We start from the raw sequence: 9,684 nt of genomic DNA, 5'->3' as shown, positions 1-9,684 counted from the left end.
TGCCATACACATTACATAATCACTTAATCTTCCTAAGTCTAAACTCATACTGTAACATGAAATTTACTTCACTCCAAATAGGAGACATAAAAAGATTCTTCACGCACCCATAACTTGGGACTACACATCCTATCACAATGGAAATCGTACAGTCAATAGTTCATCTATCATACAGTAGACCTTCCTCGTCACTTCCAAGTCATATAGATACATCTCGCAGTACTATCATACTCCTCACGTAGCTATCCGGCCATGATTCCCACTAATAAGGACAATACCGAACATAAAGGTTCAAAACACTTGCTCGCACAATCAGCACCTCAGTGCTCAAGCCATAGGCAAGATCCGGCCTCAAGTCCTCCAGACTGGCCTAACATCAAACTCAACGAGATCACGTCTCGCCCTTCTATCGGGGAATTAAAAGCCATCAAGGTAAATCGAATACTGAGTGCTCGTTCGCACATACGAACATGTGAAAGGAATCGTAAGAGTTACTTTTCAAGCTGAATCAAGGACGCACGATAAGAATTCAAGAATGTGAAGTTTTCCTAAAGGTTCTGCAGCCTCTCGAGGATAAATACAGACGTCTCCGTACCGATCTGCGAGACTCTACTAAACCGGCTCATAACTCGCGAGACCAATTAACCTAGGCTCTGATACCAACTTGTCACGACCCCAACCCCGGTCATGATAGCGCCCAACACACTGCTAGGAAAGCCCGACCATTCAACAACATTATACCAAATTCTTATTCAGATTATAGATAAATATCACAGAGAATTTACTAAGTCACCACTTTCAAGTGTATAATTAATAATAAAATCTGCGGAAGTTCAATTAAAATACCACACCATAGCCCAATAGAATCCGGTGTCACGAATATGAGCCTCTAATACAGAATATCCACCTAATACAAGTCTGTCTAGGAAAAATACGGAATAAAAGATAGAGATAGAGGGGAGAGATCAAGGCTGCAAACGCCATGCAGCTACCTCAATACTCTCGGATACTGCTGCTCAGCTAAACAAATCCTCACTCAGTCTGTGGTGTACCTGGATCTGCACACAAGGTGCAGGGAGTAATGTGAGTACTCCGACCCAGTGAGTACTAAACATAAATAAAGGTTGAGAATAAGAAATCCTAGAAAAATACAAAGTAAACTATAACTGGTAGTTTAGAACAACAAATAGTGAAGCAACAAGTCAATTAAATCAGAGTACCAAATACTGAGACAGGTATAACCGATAAAAACAAATGCATGAGTGCAATGCAATGCATATGATGGTACACTCTAGTACCCACTGCGGCGTGCAGCCCTAGTCATCCATTTATTTATCGTCGACGACGCTCACTGAGGGTGTGTGCAGACTCCGGAGGGGCTCCTACAGCCCAAGCGCAATATCAAGCCATCTCGTGGCATCAAATCTAGGCTCTCGGCCTCAATATCAATGTAATCAACCAGGCTCTCAGCCTCAATATTAATATAACATTGCTGCGACACGCAGCCCGATCCATGCTCTGTCCAGAAATCATTATAAGCCCCTTGGGCATTTGTAAAATAGTAGTTCTCAGCCCGAAATATCATTTAAAAATATCATTTAAGTTTTCAAATCTTAGAAAGATGGCTGAGTTTGGAAAAACAGTATTTAAAACCTTGGACTGAGATCAAATGATATGCATGTATGCGAAAACAGTGATGTCAATCCCTGAAGGATTCAAATAATTGGCAAGAAGCCCAAATGTAACAATTAAATCCAAGTAAGGATGATTTTCAATTTAGTTCAAGTAGAAAATACGGTAAAAACATCTCTCGGGACAGACTAAGTCACAATCCCCAATGGTGCTCTACCCCACGCCCATTATCTGGTGTGCAAGTCACCTCAATATAGTATTACGATGTGAAATTCTGGGGTTTCAAACCCTCAGGACATCATTTACATCAATTACTCACCTCAAACCGGCCAAAACTCTAGCTCGCTATACCCTTGCCTCTCAAATTAGCCTCCTCGTGTGACGAATCTGCTCAAAATCACAACGAATATGTCGCATTATGCTAAAGGGACAATACCCAATCGAAAACACTCGAAAAATATCAAAATTAACGAATTTGGCGAAACCCGAGCCCCAGGACCACGTTTCAAAACTCAGAATGTTTTATACCAAAATGTTCTTCGTCCTCTCACGAGTCCGTACATATAAAGAACACAAAAATCGGAGCTCGTTTGACCCTTCAAATCGACCCTAGAAAATCTGAAAAGCACAAGCCCTAAAACCCCACTTTTTTTTACCGATTTTCATGTTCTAATTCACATATAATCTCTTATTTAACTTGGAAATAAGTAGAAACAACTCACCTTTGATGTTTGATAAAATCCCCCTTGAAATTCTCTCCAAAATCATCCAAGCCAAATGAAAGAAATGAAAGAAATAAGCCAAATCCGCGTTTAAAGAATCTGTCCGTGCTTCGTCGAGTTGTACCTTGCACTTGTGCTATACAAGTTGTACATCCTATTAAAATTTTCCCTTGTCGGACACCTTCTATTTAAACACCCATAACGTCTTGTATAAATTTCCAAATTACAGACGGTTTGAATTTTTAGAAACTAGACTCGAAGATCTTTAATTGTATAGGTTGTACACCATATAACTCTTTATATATCCCGAGATATGAGCTTCTAAATTTGGTTCCATGAAATCAGAAAATTCTTGAGAAACTGCTCCACTAGTCATCTTCAATCGATCATAACTTCCTCTACCGATGTCCAAATTATGATTTCCTTAGATTTCTGAAACTAGATGCGAAGGGCTACAACTTTCGTTTTTGATTCATCTCAAAATTTCTTGTAGATCAAAAGATATAGGCCTCCGAAATACGCTACACGACTGCACATTTGCTGTCCAAAGACAGCTTAGCAGCAGAAATTGCAGCAGCTTTTTCTTTTCTTTTTGGGTCCGAATTCCATTCCGTTAACCTTCCGAAATCCACCCGAGGCCCTCGGTACCTTAGCCAATTATATCAACATGTCCCACAATATCATTCAAACTTGTGCCAACCTTCGGAACACCCAAAATAACATCAAAACATCAAATCATCATCGGATTCAAGCCTATGAATCTCAAGAACTTCCGAATTCTATTTTTGATCAAAACCCAACTAAACCACGTCCGAATGACCTCAAATTTTGCAGACAAGTCCAAAATGACATAACGAAGCTACAACAACTCTCGGATCAAAATATCATCTATCAACCGGAAATCGCCAAAATACTAACTTCGCCAATTCAAGCCTAATTCTACACCGGACCTCCAAAATTACTTCTGATCACACTCCTAAGTCACAAATCATCCCCCGAAGCTAACCGAATCATCAGGATTCAAATCCGAGCCCTCTAACACATAAGTCAACGTCTGATTGACGTTTCCAAAACAAACCTTCCTTAAAGAGACTAAGTGTCTCATTTCCTACTAAAACCAATCCAAATTAACTCGTTCACACCCAACACTGATAATGAAGCATAAAGAAATAGGAAATGGGGAAAATGAGGCGGTAACTCACGAGACGACGGGTCGGGTCGTCACAATTCCGCTTCTGCGTCCTCTCCTTCGCAGATGCGTTCCCGCATCTGCGGCAAAACGATCGCATCTGCGGTCCCAGCCTAGTCGTCCATTTCCGCTTCTGCGGCACGAAGGCCGCTTCTATGGCTCCGCACCTGCGGCTCTAGTCTCGCAGGTGCGGTTATACCAGCAACTTCAGCACTTTCTAAAATTCCATTTTCAATCCGTTAACCACCCGGGATCCACCCGAGGCCTCCGAGACCCCAACCAATCATACCAACTAGTCACAAAACACATTACGGACTTGTTAGGAGCCTCAAATTATATCCAACAACGCTAAAATCATGAATCAACCTCCAATCCAAGCTTGATGAACTTTGGAATTTCAAACTTCTTCATTCGATACCAAAACCTATCAAATCACGTCCGATTGACCTCAAATTTTGCACACAAGACATATTCGACATTAGAACCTACTCTAATTTTCGGAATCGGATTCCGATCCCAATATCAAAAAGTCCACTTCCGGTCAAACTTCTCAAAAACCTTCAAATTTCTATCTTTAGCCAAATGACTCCAAAATAAACCACGGACCTCCGAATTCACTTCCGATCGTGGTCCCAATACCAGAATCACCATACGGAGCTACTCCCAGACTCGAAATCCCAAACGAACATCGATAACACTGAAATGCACTTCGACCCAAACTTATGAAATTCCTTCCAAAATGCTGACTTCCACAATAGGCGCCAAAATGCTCCTGGGTCATCCAAAACCCGGTCTGGGCATACGCCCAAGTCCGAAATCATCATACAAACCTGCTGGAACCTTCGAATCCCGATTCCGATGTCGTTTACTCAAAAATCCAATCTGAGCTAATTCTTTCAACTTAAAGCTTCCGAAATGAGAATTCTCTTTCCAAATCAACTCCGAGCTCCCCGAAATTCAACTCCGACCACGCGTACAAGTCATAATACCTGAAATGAAGCTGCTCATGGCCTCAAACTGCTAAATGGAGTGCTAGAGCTTAAAATAACTGGTCGGGTCGTTACATGAAGTTTTTGTTTTGTTACTGGCGAACTTCAGCTCTAGAGCTAGAGTTTTTGTTTGTAACTGGCGAACTTCAGCTCTAGAGCTGAAGTTTTTGTTTGTAGCTGGCGAACTTCAGCCTTCTTAGAGTTGAAGTTTTAACTGACTTTCCATATGATTCGAAGTCAATTTGGTTTGATTGGATTGCCTCCTTCAAATGGTGTCTTGCCACAATCCCCTATGCATACTAAAAGTTTGGGTATTCTCCAGAAACAGGTAAATATGATTAAATTTGGCGATGACTGTTAAGATACTTCTTGTTAAAAAAACTTGGCGTGAACTCCATTTTTTGGAAACTTAGAAGGCAGAACATTGCCTTGGGGAAGGGCATTTAGTAGCAGATTGGCTTCTTGAGAAGGATGATTAGGATCAGTCTTTTTCTTTTCCATGTTGTTCAAAAGTACTTTTCTTGCTTCATAACTATGTGCACAACGGACTAGTAAAAAAACCAAACCAATGAAACACATGATAAATCGAGCCATTATATTGTTACATCAATGTTAAGTTCCGGAGAGATATGGAGATCTCTGGGAGAAGGAGGAGGAGAAAGGGGGTTCAAGTTGTTTAAAAAGTGGGTACAAGTTAAAACTTTAAAAAAAAATAAGTATAGGTTAAATGGGGACGACCAAATAGGGCGCCCCGTACAATTTTTACCTTATTTTTGAACTGATTTTAAAACTAAACCTAATGTTGTCAATAGCCACTGGATTAAACAATTGACCACCTAACCCACTATTTAACCTAATTAATTATCTAATTATACAATTAACTATCCGAAAATGCTTTACTAAAGGATCAATAAAAATTCCTACAAATCGCTAAAATTTGGCTAGATTAGGAACACATAAATGGAAGTCAATAATTACGTGCTCATATTTATAAGTGAAAGTTATTTTCATGCAACTATTTTAATTTTTGATTTCATATTATTTCGCTCAATTAATAGTTGGATAATATTATCAACTTTACTATGCAAAAATTTCATCAAAACGTTATCCGATTCTTTTCAAAAAGTATTTCAGACACCAACTAAATATCGAAACACATTTTGAAAAATATCTTGTTAAATAATCTATATCTATATTTATATTTATATTATATTAAAAGCACAAAGGCCCTTAGTGAAAAGTCGTTCGCCTTTTTTGACCTTTAAAAATAGATTTCACATTAAACGAAAGTGTAATTTAAGTTTTTCTCTAATTTTAGGAGCTCTTAATCAACTAAAATTTAAATATTAAATCTTTTCCTAATATGTAGAAAGTCCAAAATAAAAATGGAATAGAAATTTACTCGATATAAACTCTTCCCTTCTTTGGACAAATTAACGTAATTATAACCTTCCATGTAATTTTTTCAATATTAATTTTCAGAATAGAAAAATAAATAAAAAGAAATTAAAAAGGAAATAAGTACAAAAATAAAAAGGTTTACCTGTTTTGGACTCCTTCGAGAATTGAGGTTGCATTTTTTTTATATTTATTTTCAACTTTTGTTTATTATTATTATTATTATTATTACTATTATTATTATTATTATTATTATTATTATTATTATTATTATTATTATTATTATTATTATTATTATTATTATTATTATTATTTCATTTTGTCATTGTTTTAAAAGAACTTAATCTAAGTGGAAAGTTAAAGGAAATAAAATCAAGATTAAGAGTTTTATATATGCATATACTTTTGGAATCCACTCACTTTATTTTTTTAACTTAAGAATTGATAGTTAAAATAATTTTAGAGAAAAACAAAACTATAAAAGATTTTTGTAAAATTAACTTGTCACGGCCCGAAATTCCCACCCTCGAGAGTCGTGATGACGCCTACTCGTAGAAGCTAGGCAAGCCATGAACTTTGAAAGCATTAACTCTTTCGTTTTAATTCACTTTTTTACCAATTAAATTAACAATGAATAAGCATTTAAATGACAGCGGAAAATAAAATTTAGCGGAAGTCTTAAATAAATATGAAACCAAAATATCTAGAAACCAATACATGTCTCTGCCCAGAACCTGATGTCACAACATCTACGGACTACTAAGAGTGCTACATACAACAGTTTGAAAGAAAGATAATACTGTTTGTCTCGAATACATGAGATAACAGAATACAAAATAGGATAGAGGAGACGCCGGGCCTACGGACGTCTGCAAGGCTACCTCGGTGTCTCGGTGGACTGAAGGCTGGCTCTCGATCTACTGCTGCGCACCAAATGTTGCTCCGGTATCTACACATAAGTGCAGAGTGTAGCATAAGCACAACCGACCCTATGTGCTGGTAAGTGTCTGGCCTAACCCCGGTGAGGTAGTGACGAGGCTAGAACCAGACTCCAGATAAACCTGTGCAGTTATATAATGTATGGCGGAAAAATAAATAGGAAATAACAGTTTAAAAGGGAGGGGGTACATGCTTCAAGGAAATGTATCAACCTAATAGAAATCAAACAGATATATGAAAGAGTAGTACAATATCTACAACAATGTAATAATACTACTGTTGCAGCGCGAAACCCGATCCCTTATCATTTAACATTGTTGCAGCGTGCAACCCGATCCATATATATATATAGCTGTTGCGGCGTGCAACCCGATCCAAATATAATAATTGTTGCGGCGTGCAACCCGATCCAATATAATATCTGTTGCGGCGTGCAACCCGTTCCAAATATACAGCTTACAATGATCATAACAACAGTCCCGACAAGGGATCAAAATAAACTATGCTATTCTGGCAAGAGAACTCAATAGTACAAGTATATACGTCCCGGCAAGGGAGAATCAACCAATCTCAACTCAACTCCTAATCATCTCAATTATCACCATTTCTAAATCATAAGTAACTTCCACGAAATCAACTAAGTCTTTGCTCAATGCCACGGGTTTACTCACTATTGCAACCATAGTATCATTCAAGAATACAACAAATATCAATTTAAGACTCATGGTCATGCTAGACATCAACGTATAGATACTCATCACCATGCCTATATGTCGTACTCAACAAGAAACAAATAGCAAATAGGACTCAACTCCTAATCCCTCAAGCTAAGGTTAGACCAAGCACTTACCTCAAACTTCCACGGCCAACTCAATCCTCAATTACCGCTTTTCCTCTCGAATTTGGTTCCAAATCAATTGTATTTATACATAAATGACTTCATAACATCAATAAATGCTAAACAATTCGAATGCAATGCCTAATTATAGCTTTCCAATCATTCTTCCCAAAAACTCAAAAATCGCCTCCAGGCCCGCTTGGTCAAAACACGAGGTTCGGACCAAAATCAAATCACCCATTCATCCACGAGCCTAAATATATAATTATTTCCAGAATTCGACCCCAAAATGAGGTCTAAATCACAATTAATTAAAAAGCCCTAACTTTATCCAAATCCCTAATTTTCTATCCTTAATCACATGTTCTAGGCCTAGAAATCCAATAGATGTTGATGAAAATGGAAGAAAATAAGTTAAAGATTACGTACCCAAGAGATTATGGTGAAGGATTGCTTCAAAAATCGCCTAAGAGCTTTGGAGAAGAAGAGGTTTTGTGAAATTTTAAGAAATCTCGAAAGTGTTCTGTTTTTTTTGGCTTTTAAAAGTCACTGGGCGATTTTACTCTACGCGATCGCGATAGACCCCTCGCGTTCACGATGGGTCAGGCTGGTTAGGCCTTCGTGTTCGCGTTAACGGGCTCGCGTTCACGAAGCTTTAGCTTCTCGAGCCCTCACGTTCGTGTCCAACTGGTCGCGTTCGCATAAGGTAACTACCCCTCCCCCTGTCCAGGCCCATTTGGCCTTCGCGTTTGCGTGGCCAGGACCGCGTTCGCGAAGGTATATCCCCCCCCCCAATGCCTCGCGTTTGCGACCTGGGCTACGGATTTGTGTAGAAGGAAATTCCTTCAGCAATACATTATCCATCGTGTTCACGTGGGTACTCCCGCGAACGCGAAGAAGGATGCATCAGAAATCCAACAGCTGAAAACCTGCAACATTTTCTAAGTCCGAAACCTTCCGAAACACATCCAAAACACACCCGAGCCCTCAGGGCTCCTAACCAAACATAAGTACTAACTCAACAACATCATACGAACTTATCCGTATGATCAAATCGCCAAAATAACCTCAAAAACAATGAATCAAACCTAAAAATCAAGAATTTTTCTCAAACTTCTTTAAGTATCAAATTTAGCAATTCAAGTCCGAATCACGTCAAACGACGTCCATTTTTAACTAAATTTTACAGGAAGGACTCAAACCATATATAAGACCTGTACCGGGCGACGAAACCAAAATACGGGCCCGATACCATCGCTTTCTAATCAGATTTCATTTCAAATTTACGTAAACATTTTCAGAAAACAATTTTACTTAAAAATTCATTTCTTGGGCTTGGGACCTCGGAATTCAATTCCGGGCATACGTTCAAGTCCCATATTTTCCTACGGACCCTCCGAAACTGTCAAATTACGGGTCCAGGTCCGTTTACCCAAAATGTTGACCAAAGTCAAATTTACTCATTTTAACATCAAATTTTATCATTTTCACGGAATTTCAGATTTAAGCTTTCCGGCTACGCGCCCGGACTGCACACGTATATCGAGATGACTCTAAATGAGGTTTTCAAGGCCTTAGAGACACAGAATTTAATTAAAAGTAAGTAATGACCCTTTGGGTCGTCACATTCTCCACCTCTAAAACAGCCGTTCGTCCTCGAACGGAAAGAAGAAGGAAGTACCTAAGTCAGGGAAAAGATGAGTATAATGGCTTCACATATCGGACTCGGACTCCCAGGTCGACGCCTCAGGAGGCTGACCTCTCCACTAAACACGAACAGAAGGAAAACTCTTCGACCTCAACTGACGAACCTGGCGGTCTTGAATAGCTACCGGCTCCTCCTCATAAGACAGGTCCTTGTCCAACTGGACAGTGCTGAAATCTAACACGTGGGATGGATCGTCGTGATACTTATGAAGCATGGACACATGAAACACTGGATGCACGATTGATAAGTTCGGCGGTAGCTCAAGTCTA

Source organism: Nicotiana tabacum, chromosome 1, assembly GCF_000715075.1.
Source record: "Nicotiana tabacum cultivar K326 chromosome 1, ASM71507v2, whole genome shotgun sequence".
Classification (NCBI taxonomy): domain Eukaryota; kingdom Viridiplantae; phylum Streptophyta; class Magnoliopsida; order Solanales; family Solanaceae; genus Nicotiana; species Nicotiana tabacum.
The sequence above is the reverse complement of the archived record's forward strand: the minus strand, read 5'-3'. Positions refer to the sequence as shown.